This window comes from Mercurialis annua, linkage group LG3 (assembly GCF_937616625.2).
Source record: "Mercurialis annua linkage group LG3, ddMerAnnu1.2, whole genome shotgun sequence".
Lineage (NCBI taxonomy): Eukaryota > Viridiplantae > Streptophyta > Magnoliopsida > Malpighiales > Euphorbiaceae > Mercurialis > Mercurialis annua.
Window position 1 is genome coordinate 13,180,481 of NC_065572.1, and position 14,364 is coordinate 13,194,844.

Here is a 14,364-nt window from a genome sequence, read left to right on the forward strand (position 1 = left end):
TTTTAGTTTTTTCCAGTCCCTCTACTTACAATTGTTTTGTTCCTCCAGTCCCTCAAAAGGACCTGAAAATCGGAATTTTGCCAAGTACAGGGACTTGAAGAACAAAAAAATAGTACAAGGGCTTTTTGAATAAAAATGATATAGTACAAGGGCCTCTAGATGGGTTTAGCCTAGAATAAACAAACATCTTTATTAAACACTTCGTGCTATTTAAAATGATACACATTATTTCAATGGCGTTTCTACGATATGACAATAATTATTTTTACCTCACGATGCTTTTAATAAAATCAACGAACATTATAATTTGATGATATAACAAAATGTAAAATTCTATAATTTAACTTTATTCGTATGCGACCTTTAATAAAATATAACTTATTTTAATCGTTTATAGCATAAAATAGATTATTAATAAAAGATATAACTCATATTTTTAAATTACTTTAATGGAGTTTTAATAACACTAGAATTAGTTTTATAAACCACACCTGTTAAAATATATAAACCACCCTGTATAAAATATCAATTAACAATATATTGAATTTCTGGATAATTCACTTTCCTAAAATACATCATTAAGTCAGCGCATAAAATAAACATAAATCAATTGCTACTGGCTAGGTCTACTATCAGGACTACTACAGCTCTAAGAAGAATAGAACTTTTCATGTCTGAGACTTCCGGAACAATGAATGGAAGCTCGATCACCTCATCACATGTTAGGCCTGAAAGAAAACACTATTGGGGGGGGGGGGGTCAGACAACGATAAATGAGTTCACGATTTGCTAACGGTATTATAATAAAAATAAGGTCGCATTCACGATAAAACATACTTTACTATATATTCAAACAATAAACTTATTATTCCAACATATTTTGATAATGAACGATTAAGTAACATAAACAATTATAACGTAAATTAATAGTTTCAAATATCGGATCCGTTCGAAACCCTGAACCCAAATGCTATGGACTTATTAGACACAATCGACAATAACTGTTTTTCGATCATATCATCAAGTGGTCAGGTCCCGAGATAGTTCGACCGAGTTAACCGCAACCATCTCTTAATCCCAAGTTGTGGGTCCCGAGTGTAATACCCCAAAATATTTAATTATCCAATTGGACCACGTGTCCAGTTTAGATTCGCTGGAGTGGCGAAATCGGAAGGATTTTGATAAAATTTTTGAGATAAATGAATTTTAGTAGGTCGATTTTAAGGAACAAAATTAAGCGGAAACTAAGGTTATATTTCAATTCTAAAATTAGAATTGGAATTAAAAGGAAAAATGTCAAGAAAAGTCCAAAATAAGATATAGGGACCAAAGTGGTAATTTAGCCACTTTGTGTCGAAAATGGAAATTTTAGATTTTGACGGGAAAGTATTAATATTGAGTTTCGTATTATTTATCGGGGATAAATAATACGTATAAGTCATAATAAAAGAAGTTAACGATTTAGCTATGGACTAAATCGTGCGAAATAAAAGTTTGAAAGATAAATTGTAACAAGTAAAGAAAGAATGGATCAAAGTGGGATCTTTACCTTAATATATAAGGTTTTGATTATGAAACATAATCAGAAGAAGAAGAATCGAGAGAAAGCGAGAATCATCGAGAGATACCGTCGTTTCGCCGCCGTTTCTCCGTTCGACGTCCGATTCGAGCGATTCAAGCGGCAATCTCTTCAGAATCGAGAGCTCCATCAATCTCAAGCTTCGTTTCAAGAATTGGTGTCAAAATTGGTATAAAGAGGGCTGTTTTGATTAGGATTGAGTTTAGGTTGAAATTTGACGTTTTCGAGGTTATTATGGCGTTTTTGAAGAAACCGAGATATGGGTATTGACTAGGGAAATGTTTAGCACGTCAGAATGGTGGTAGAACCCCGGAAATCGACTTCTGGGGGGCTGTGCACGTGGTGCACGAAGGTGCACCTAGCAAGGTGCACGAAGGTGCACCTGAAGTGCACGAACGTGCACTCTTCATGGTGCACGAACGTGCACTAGAGGTGCACGAACGTGTACCCCTGAGGTGCACGAACGTGCACTTGGTTGCACGATCGTGCACCCACCGTAGGGCACGCCCGTGCACCCCGACTCATCCCCACGCATATGTGAACTGTATTCGACCTAGGTATTCGACGTTTTTGAGTATTTGACTCTAAAGGACAAGTTTCGGACTTTGAGAATCATTAATCTCGAGATTAGCTCGGCGTTTTAGGTAATTAATAATAATAGAAAACGTCAAGGATGTTAAGCGATTCTCAATTATGAGAAATGGCATTCGCTAAGTCGTTTATACGACTAAAGATATCAAATACGTAAATAAGTATCGAATGAAACTAAACCTTAAAACTTAGAAGTATTATACGTATAAACACTTGATTTACGTCTGACTATTAAACGTTAATTAATATGTAGCAGACGTACGACCGAGCAGTGAGGGCACTAGAGGTTTACTAGTACGAGCATATTACCACATCGATCTTGTTGTAGAGTGGATAGCGGTCACTGTGAGTTGCAATTTACTTTCATGTATTATATATATAAAGTTATTTTAAATAGATATACACTGTTTATACGCATCGCATGTTATATGATTTGATCAAATATTATATGTTTCTATCAAATGTATATACGAGAACTAGTATGCGATCTGAAGAAACTAGCTACCTATTGGGTGTCAATAGGCTGTGTGATCACCAGTATTGAGTCAGTCTAGTGTGTTTGCATTGAGAAATGATTGGATACGTATGATATGAAATTTACGTGGCTGGGCCACCAGCGAGTTGGACTCGCAATTGATATTTACGATTGGGTATATGATTTGATACGAGTGAGTAATCGGCTACGGTGTAGTCCGGAGTCCCCATATCTAGTGGCTGGGCCACCAGCGAGTTGGACTCACGATTGATAATTACGATTGGGTTGAATGATAATGATTTTCGAGAAATGTGTCGCATGCTAGGATATTAGTTTCGTACGGATCAAATACATGTTTATATGTTTCATATTATTGTTTTCTTGAGATGCGATGCTATATTTCTATATTAATACTGTTAGTAAATGTCAACTCACTCAGTATTTCTCCAAATACTGACCCCTCACCTTTGATGTCTTTCAGGTGCTTAGTATGTGGACCTAGCTAGAGGCCAATTTTGAAGTCCAGAAGTCAGTTGTAAATGTATAGTATCCGACTTCTGTGAATGCTGCAGTAGTGGTCCCGTGTGACAGAGTCGTAGCCTAGGCAGCAGTACATTTTGATTGTACATATTACTTGATGTCCTGTTTATATGTTTTTGTAGGCTACGTGTTTTATATGTTGTGCACGGCACCAGATGCTGGTGATATGTTGGATACACTAACTGATGGATATAGTACCACGAGGCCAGTTCGTACAAGGTACGGTAACTAGAGCCCGCGAGGTTTTTGAACAGTTAGTGTAAATATTGGTTTATGTGTTATATATGTATATTTGCTTCCGTTGTTTATTGTGATTTGTTTATTATAAAATAAAAAATTAATTGTGATTTAAGGCTTGCTACGGGTTCCGGAGCTACCACTCTCGTTCCCTAGCGCCGGTTGCGGCTCAATATTTTGAGTCGTGACACCGAGATAGTTGGACCGAGTTACCCACTAGACACGGGTCTCGAGATAGTTCCACCGAGTTAAACCTCGTGTCTATCACATTTCTTTTTATCCTCCTTTTCCTTAACCGATCGATATTCATAATTTATCATTGTAAATCATTGGACACAGACGCCTAGACTCATATTAGTACTGGTGATCACGCAGCCTATTGACGTACAATAGGTAGCTCATATCCCCCGGATCACATACTGGGTTTAATAAAATTTCATGTAATAAATACATTTAATAAAAACTATTAAAGTAACGAGTACTTTATTAAACGTTATAAACTTCTATATCAAACATATAAGCCTTAAACTTTTAGAATAAACAAATATCTTTATTAAACACTTCGTGCTATTTAAAATGATACATATCATTTCGATGGCGTTTCTACGATATGGCAATAATTATTTTTACCTCACGATGCTTTTAATAAAATCAACAAACAGTATAATTTGATGATATAACAAAATGTAAAATTCTATAATTTAACTTTATTCGTATGCAACCTTTAATAAAATATAACTTATTTTAATCGTTTATAGCATAAAGTAGATTATTAATAAAAGATATAACTCATATTTTTAAATTACTTTAATGGAGTTTTAATAACACTAGAATTAGTTTTATAAGTAAATATATAAGTTCTTGAACTAAAGTATTCAATCAACTACATGTAGCTATATATATAAAAATAATAATAACGAAAGTAAATCGCGAACTCACCTCGACCGCTTAATTTAAATTTTAAAAGCGAAATATAATAGCCCGTTGTTAATTCCCCCAAATCTTCTATTTCTCCAATCCAATAGCGCGTAAGATCTATAATATAAATAAGGTTAAACTCATCCTAAGGTCCCTTTACTCTTCACTTTTTTTTCATTGGATCCCTTTACTTCATTTTTTCCTTCTCGAGTCCCTTTACTTTCGTTTTCGTTGTTTATATACCCCTAGACGTATGAGATGTGGAGAGTGTGCTACACTCTCCGTTAAATATTAAACTTCTGTTAAATAATGATATGTCAAAATATAAAAATATAAAAAAATAATATGGCTAAAATACAAGGATCAAATAACACTTTTTTCTATAAAAAAAAACAGAGTCTCTTTTTCTTTCCTCCATTAATGGAGGAAACGCAGGTTTCCTCCAAATGGAGGAACCCTCCAAAGACTTCCTCCATTTGGAGGAAACCTGCTTGTTTCCTCCATAACGGAGGAAACATTTGGAGGAAACAAAACAGGTCTCGTTTCCTCCATATTGGAGGAAACGAGATCTGTTTCCTCCCACGGAGGAAACGAGATTCACCTGCTCGTTTCCTCCATGGAGGAAACGAGCAGGTTTCCTCCATTAATGGAGGAAAAAAAGGCCACCACTTTTCAGTGGTGGCCGGCATAATTTTTTTTTGGTATTGATATTTTTTTAAAAAAATAAATTGAAATTTAATTTAATTAAATAAAATTTATATGAGGATAACGAGACTAAATTTTATTTCGGAAAAAAATCAAATCTCGAGTTAATTATTTTATTAATTTAATTTAAAGTTTGGGTTTGATTTTGTTTTGTATGATAAGTACAAGGGTTTTATTGTATTATAGGCTAAATACAATAGGTTTAATGTAATTTTATTTTATTTTTAAGGTTAAAATGTCATTTTTATTTTTTGCCACTCTCAGTAGCGGAGAGCGTGTTGCACTCTCTGAATTCCATCCATAAAAGGGTGTAATAACAACGAAAACGAAAGTAAAGGGACTCGATAAGGAAAAAATAAAGTAAAGGGACTCAATGAAAAAAAAGTGAAGAGTAGAGGGACCTGAAGATGGGTTTGGCCTATAAATAAACACTAAATTAACATTTTAATTCATAAACTACTTCACTTTCAAAATTCCGCATTTATTTTCAAGCATTCAAGCTTGAATTGATTCTAAATCCTTTTCTTTTACTCTTGCCTTCCTAATAACTCATTTAATCGATTCAACTGATCACTTATCAAATCCTACAATCAACCATTTTAAACTCCTAAATTTTAAATATCTAGACTAAATCTCAAACTTATTTTAAGCTATATCTTTAAATGTATTATATCAATTTTTAATTCACTTTAAACATACTTTAAATGTTACATTCAAGCACTTAGGCTTGAATTTGATTTATACCATAATCCATATAAATTCCCAAATTCTGAAATTATTCTTTAAACCTTCTTTAAAACTATTTTCAGTTTTTTCTTTGCTTAAGAATCAATTTATTTATTTTTTTGAAAATAAAACTGATCTCATTCAGAAAAAATACGAAACAGTTACAGGCGTAAGAAAACGGGGAAGTTAGAAAACCAATCCCGATGACCTGACAAGAAACAAGCATCACGCGCTAACAAATGTGCGGATTGAAGAATCAATGTATTTAAAACTTTGAAAACGCCAAAACCGACGAAACCCATCGGCCGCGAGGGATCAGGGCAGTCGGCTGCCCCTTCTCCGGCCATTCGTTGGCCGAAGGGTCTGCCTCCATGAGCAGACCCCTTAGTCTGCTCATAGGGCCGACAACCTTCCTCGTTGAGCAAGCCATAGAGCAAGCAAATTCTGCTCGTTAGAGCAGATTACTGCTAATCTGCTCTAACGAGCAGCGACTGCTGCTCCCAACAGTAGGCCGAGATCAGGCCATCTCTTGGCTCCTTTAACCCTTCAAATTCAGCAACAATCAGCCCCAAATTATACTTCACACACAACACTTTACTTCCTATGCAAACTCATCTTAAAACCCATGAAAAATTACACTAAAGCTGAGTTTAACACACCCATTTGAACTTGTTCTTAAACAATTTTTAAACCTTAACATTAAGTTATTAAAATCAGCCATTAATTTGAGTAATAACATCAAACACTTTAAATTACCCATGATAAATCAATTTAAACTCTATACAACCACTTAGAGACTAAAGATGAACCTCCAATTTCACTAACTTTCAGACCTTATAAAAACCCTACACAACAAATCAATTTTCAACTTTAGAGGTTTAGCTTCTCACCTCAATTTTTGCTTCCAAGTTGATAATAGATGAAGGGTGTCACTTAATTGAGAGAAACCTTGACGAATTTGAGCTTAAAAATGAAGAAACTCCATCCTCCATGAATCTCCAATGATGAAGAAGAAGAAGAGTTTGATGGTGGTGAGAATGAGAATTAAATTCTCTTGATGTTTCTTTCTCTTATGTCTAGGCTTAATAAAATAGTGTGGGCTTCTCAAATGGGCTCAATTAATCAAATCCTCAAATTTAACCCAATTTAATTAAACTCTTCTTTTTACTTATCTTCAATTTAAAATTCAAAATAATTCATATCATCGATTAATCACGTCGTTATTATGTCGAGCTTCAATCCATTTTTTCAAACGATTATAAATTATACGAAATCCTTTTTAACTAATCCAAAATATCAATTGTTGCCTTATCCTTAAAATTTATTATTTATCCGTATAACTTATTTATCGCACTTAAACCCATATTAAAATCTAATACTCTAATTATTTTTGAATTTTCTTAAAATAAATCCCAATTAACCAAAATTTAAGGATATTATTTTAAATATCCATCTTAAGGTCATAAATTTGATTTAATGGAATTTTCTTAAATTTTCCATTAAATCCCGACATGCTTATCTCGATATTCAAATACGAGATAAATTTTAATTCCGATTAATTTAATCTAATAACATAATCCAACTTTATTAAAATTCATTTCTCGTCAAAATTCTATTTTCCGTCTCATTTACGAAAATTCCTTTATTTTTAGCTCTAATTGGCTAAAATAATATAATTAATCCAATAAATATTTTTACCAAAAACACGAGGTATTAAATACGGGTGAACTTCGAGATCAGGGAGGACATGAAATGACGATTACTTCCCTTTTTCAGATCATCAATAGGAACCTCCCATATGACATTATACTGGGACGGCTGTTCCTCTACGAGTCAGGAGCAGTCATCGACATGAAGAATAGGAGAATAATGATTCTAGTCGAAGGAGGAATAATGACGATCGAAGGAAGTTGAGAAGAGAAAGCCCGCCACTTCTTGTCCATGGCCGAGCTGCTCCATATAGACGAGATACTGGACTATCATATGAGGAATCAACAGCCGAACCGGTCGGAGAGACGAAGCCTTGGGAAATTCACGTCGGAAAAAGCGTAAAAATGGACACTGGTATGAAAGAATCGACAGAAATGGAAATTAAGGAAGCGCTTCAGGAATTCCAAGGAGCTTTTGCCATAGAAGCCTTAGAAATCAAAGGAGTAAATCCAGGAGTAGCATGTCACGAATTGAACGTCAACACAACCATTATAATCCATGGGCGTGCAAAATTTAATACCGTTGGTAAGAAACCGTCCATGAAAATGTTAAGTTAATTATTACTACATGCCAGCTAAGACTTTTGCTTTGCATATTTTGATACAACGGGCACGTGATGTTATTTACCACTAACTGTGCTAAACACTGTTACCACACCGTTATCTTTCTGTTAATATTGATGCAGCAACTTCGTAAGTAAGTTTCTACTGTTTAAGTAGCTTATGTGGAAACTTCATGTCCATATATTTTTTCCTTGCTCTTATCGTCTTTACCCTTGCAGTAAATGCTACTTCCTCCGTCCCAAAACAATAGTCCACTTTTTTTATTTCTTTTGTCCCAAAACAATAGTCCACTTTCCTTGTAAATCACAATTTAAAGTGTTTATTTTCTATATTGCCCTTATTTAAAGTTTATCATTTATTGCTATTAGCCTATAATAACATTTAATAAGGGTATTGATAGGAAAAATAAAGATAAATTTGTGAAAAGTTAGAACATTAATTATATTTCTTAAACTGTGTGAAAAGATGAAAGTGGACTACCAGAGGAAGTATATAAATTACTACAAATATAAAGTACTGCTACTATATGTAATTCATCTCTTTGCCAATACTTATTCTTACAAAATAAGAAGTTAAGAAACTGTGATTAACTGAATCCATAAAAGAACTTTGACTCTATGGCTTCTAATTTGTTTCATGTCTATGAATCCATGAAGTTGCCTCTTTGTCAAAATAGTAACCTAGAAATGGCTTCCCATAGTAAGCCATCTTCATCTTTTTTCACTGCTTTCGCTTTCAACGAACTAGCAAACTACTCTCGGGATGACGGTGAGATTGTAATTGTTTTGAACCCGTTCATAACTGCAGCCATGGCTGTTAAGTTTCATTTGAGTTAATGGCTGTTGCGAGGAAGAATGTCCTTTTTGAAATCAACTACTGTTCGGTATTTGTGTGTTTAGATCGAATGGTTAATTGTTTGTGTTGGGATGAACGGCTTCGATTGCTGATCTTTATAGCAACGATTGAAATTTGTTAGTATAAAATTATTATTTGCACGTGCATGACAAGAAGTGAATGCCTTGCAGAGTGCAAATGAAGTATGTGTGATCTGTATTTTTTTTTTTATCGCTGTGTGATCTGTATTTTGAAGTGCTACAAATGGAGTTAATTTTTTTTTTTTTATATATCTATACTATCTATATCTATATCTATATCTATATCTATAATCTATACTATATATAAAAGCACGGATGGGGGGGACAGGCAAATTTACTGAATAATCCTTTTTAATTTACTACTAAATAAAGGTTTTATAGTCATTAACTAATTAGTTATTTAATTAATCACAATTGTAATTAAAGTCCTAATTAGACTAAGTAGCTAAATTATCTCCAATTTAATTTTTATTATGTAAAAAATAACTAAATTGTCTCCAAGGACAAGCACATTTACCTAATAGCCCTTTTAATTTATAGCTAATTGATCACTTTTTTTTTTGAATTCATCGGATCTCATTAAATTGAATATGAAACAGTTACATTTGTAAGAAACTCGGGATAATTTGAAAATTAAACCCGATGACCTGACATGGAACAGACAACATGCTGCCTGATTCGCAGACCTTACTTACGAAAATAAAAATAAATTACTAACTGTTTCGCGAATTAAGTGCAGTCTTCAATCACTATTCGTTCGAACTTCTCCAAACACCCACAAACTCACAGCATCCGATTCAATTAACACTTGATATAACTCCTTTTAAAAAAGAGACAACAACTCCTTCTAAAAAGGAGACAACAAACCTTTCACATAGAAAGGACAACAAACTTTTCATAAAAAAGACAAAATAATACATTCAAAAAAAAGAAAAACAATAAAAAATGAATAAAACTAGTATAGCTCATAGACGAATCCATTTTGTTACTGAAAGATCTTCAATCTATCGTCGATTCTTGATAATTGAATTGCGCTTCGTGATAAATTTTAATCCGTCAGAAAAATAAAACCCTAGCCGTCTTCTCTTCTCTTTTCTCTCTAATAAACCCTAGCCGCCTAGAAGTTTTTTCTTATTTTTTTCTTCGGCAGCCGTCAATGGCTTAATTTTTCTATTAACGGTAGCCACCCCTTTTGTTTATGTTATTTGAATTTCATAAAATATAATAAATAGCTAATTGATCACTTAAATAAAGGTTTTATAGTAATTGATTAATTATAATAATAAAATATTAATATTAGCTACTCCTAATTTATTTAGAATTTCAATTCAAGTTAAATTACTTCTAAAGTTAAACTACTCCTAATATTAGTATTTATAGTTAATTTAAAATATAATTATATCCGAACCATATTTTGAAAATGCCCTAACTCAATAAAGCTATTAGGGATATAAGACTTTTTTTATTGATTGCAGCATTATAGCATGAGAAAACATACTAAATCTTTGAATGTTAGAACATCATTTTAATTAAAGCTAAATTTGTGAATTTCTTTGCTTGAGAAAAAACAAGTAAATCAGTTAAACAAAAAAAGTGTACTCCACACATCCTAACATAACAACAATAGTAACCTAAATTAGGATTCCTAATGTAATTAGGTATACCCCAAAGACTACTTAAAAATAGTACATCAATCTTATTTAATTTTTATTTTTCTGATAAGTTATGGTCTTCATGGTCATAAGGATGAGATAAGTGAATTTGTTAGCTTTACGGCATATACGTATGATGTTTATATGATTTGTTAATTTCATCAAATCCTTTTGAATTTTAACTCAAGTCTTAGATATCTAAGTCTAAATAATATCTAAACTATAAATAATTTATATAATGTATATTTTTCAATAAAATTAAATATTTTTAATTTATGATTTATGATTTATGATTTTCTTGTTTCATAGAATTCTACTTTTAGAATAATGATTATAAGTAAAATATAAGAATATGATTATAATACATTCAATTGAACTCATAAAATCTTCCTTAATCCAATAGAAAGTTTATTATATTGATTATAAATAAAACACGATAATATAATTATAATTTAATTTAATTCAATTAATATAATAAATTTAATCAAATTCATAAGATATTTCATAATCCGACAAAAACTCTAACTAATTTAAAATTAATAATAATTTTAAAATATATTAATATAATTATAACAAATTGTTAATTAACATAATATTACACTTACTACTACTTTAGTTATCAGTTTAACTAATATAAATCATAACTAATTTAATATTAATTATACATAAAATACAATTATATAATTATAATTAATTTACTTAATTTAAAAAATTACAGTAAATAAATATTATTGACGTCATTATTATGTTTATTTTTTTACGAAAACTAACTAATTCAAAATTAATTTTAAATAAAAAAATTGACAAAATTAAAATAAAATTAATTAATATATAAAATAACGAGTCATATTACGAGCCACGTGCGTAGCACGTAATGCGAAACTAGTTATAATAAATTTACTAATATGTAATTGACGAGTTACGTTACGAGCTACATAATTTGACAAGTCACACTACAAGCCACGTGTGAAACACGTAAAGCAAAACTAGTATATATAAAAGCACGGATGGGGGGGGGGGAACAGGCAAATTTACTAAATAATCCTTTTCAGTTCACTACTAAATAAAGGTTTTATAGTCATTAACTAATTAGTTATTTTTATCCTAATTAGAATAGGTAGCTAAATTATCTCCAATTTAGTTTTTAGTATGTAAAAAATAGCTAAATTATCTCCAAATTAGTAGGAATACCTATCTTTTAGTTTGATTGAACTACAAAATAAAAATACTTTATTTGGTCAATATAATATTATTTAAATTTCTATTTTATTATTTTTAAAAATATTATTAATAAATTTAAATTAATTATTTAATACTAAAAGAAGAATAAATTCAGTATGGAAAAAAATTTAATAACCGAATTATTATATTTATTTTTACAAAAATTCTTAACTAATTAAATATTAATTATAAATTAAAAAATTGATATAATTATAATAAATTTATTAATATGTTCATTGACGAGTTACGTTACGAGCCACGTGCATAGCACGTAATGCTAAACTAGTATATATAAAAGCGTGGATGAGGAGAGGGGACATACATATTTATGCTAATGTCCCTTTTATTTTATAGAATAAAATTATTAATTAAAAAACTATTGAGATAATTATCATAGTTAATTAGAGTTAGATTACTAATTAAAATAAACAACCTATAATACTATGCCAAAATAAATCTCTACATTACTAACTAAAATAAAATACCTTAATATTTAATAGTTGTTATTTTAATTATTATTTCATTTAGAATTCTAATTAAAATAAATTACTTCTAATAAATTATTATTTGATATCTGCTATTTAAATTCTCTATAAATAAGATAAACTACTTCTAATTAAATATTATTTTAATAATTATTTGATATTTGATATTTAAATATAATTTATAATTATAAAAATATTTATTAATTAAATATAAATATAATATTTGACGAGTCACACTACGAGGCACGTGCGAAACACGTATATATATGTGTGTGTGTGTGTGTGTGTGTGTGTGTGTGTGTGTGTGTGTGTGTGTGTGTGTGTGTGTGTGTGTGTGTGTGTGTGTGTGTGTGTGTGTGTGTGTGTGTGTGTGTGTGTGTGTGTGTGTGTGTGTGTGTGTATCTATACTATATATAAAAACACGGATGGGGAAGGGGGGGACAGACAAATTTACTGAATAATTCTTTTCAGTTTATTACTAAATAATGGTTTTATAGTCATTAACTAATTAGTTATTTAATTAATCACTAAACATATATTGTAATTAAAGTCATAATTAGAATAGATAGCTAAATTATCTACAATTTAGTTTTTACTATGTAAAAAATAACTAAATTTTCTCCAAATTGGTAGGAGCATCTATCTTTTAGTTTGATTGAATTACAAAATTAAAATACTGCATTTGGTCAATATATTATTATTTTAATTTCAATCTTATTATTTTTAAAGATATTATTAATAAAATTAAGTTAATTATTTTATTATGGTTATTGTAAATCTAAAAAAAGAATAAATTCATTATAGAAAAAAATTAATAACTGAATATATTATATTTACTTTTACAAAAATTCTTAACTAATTTAATATTGATTATAAATAAAAAAATTGATATAATTATAATAAATTTACTAATATGTACATTGACAAATTACGTTTCGAGCCACGTGCATATCACGTAATGCGAAACTAGTATGTATATCTGCATATATATACAAAGATATTTAAATATAAAAAATTAATAAAATATATATATCTGTTGTACTAAGTTAGATGCGGATGACTTATCTGTTTAAATATTTTGATTTTAAATTAAGCTTTATTTTATTTTGTACATGGATCAGTTTTATTAAGATACATGTCCATTTGTATGAAATTTGAATATTATATTATTGTACAATTTAATCAGCTATTATAAGTATTTAACCTGACTAAATATATAATATATTTATCTATAATTAAAAAGTCAAGAAGTAGTGGTTTTTAAAAACATACTAATTAATTATAAAATTTAAAATATTATTTTATGTAAAGGTAATTATGTTATTAACTGTTAAAAATAATATATTATATATAAAAGTTTCATGTAATAACACAATACATTTTTAGTAGTTAAATAATGTTGAATTTTATTAATAATTAATTACTCACTATTCTAGTACTTTAAGAAATTACCTTTCTGTTACATGTATATTTCCAATAAATTGTACATTGTATATAGAAATCTGATTATTGTTATGTACTTTTAATAAATTTTATACCCTATTTTGTAAAATAAGTAAAATTAATTATACTACAATTCATATTAATAAATAATTATTAACTATTTTAGTTTTACAGTAGTACTAATTTTCTATTGCATCCACAGTTTCTATCAAATTGTATTATGTACTTCTGATAAATTTTATTAAATTACGTTTAATCTGTATTGTACTATAGTTAAATTTTGATTATGTACATTTTGTAAAAACAATATTTAAATTTTATTCCATGTTGTTGTCTGACTTAATGATATATTTACATTTAGACATAATTTTTTCGCAAGGTTTCATACTATTTATATATAAAAGATTATGCATATAGATTATTTTCATCACTAAATATTAGTTGGGTGCAAATTTTGTATTAAATCAATATAATTTTATAAAATTTAGGGTTAATTACATATAAAATCACCACCTTTACATGAAATTGCAGAAATAACACGACCTTTTAAAATGTGGCAATTTAGAGCACCACCTTTCATTTTTTTCAAAAACAACATGAACGCATTTTTAGTGGCGTTTTTGCTGACGTGGCATGACACGTGG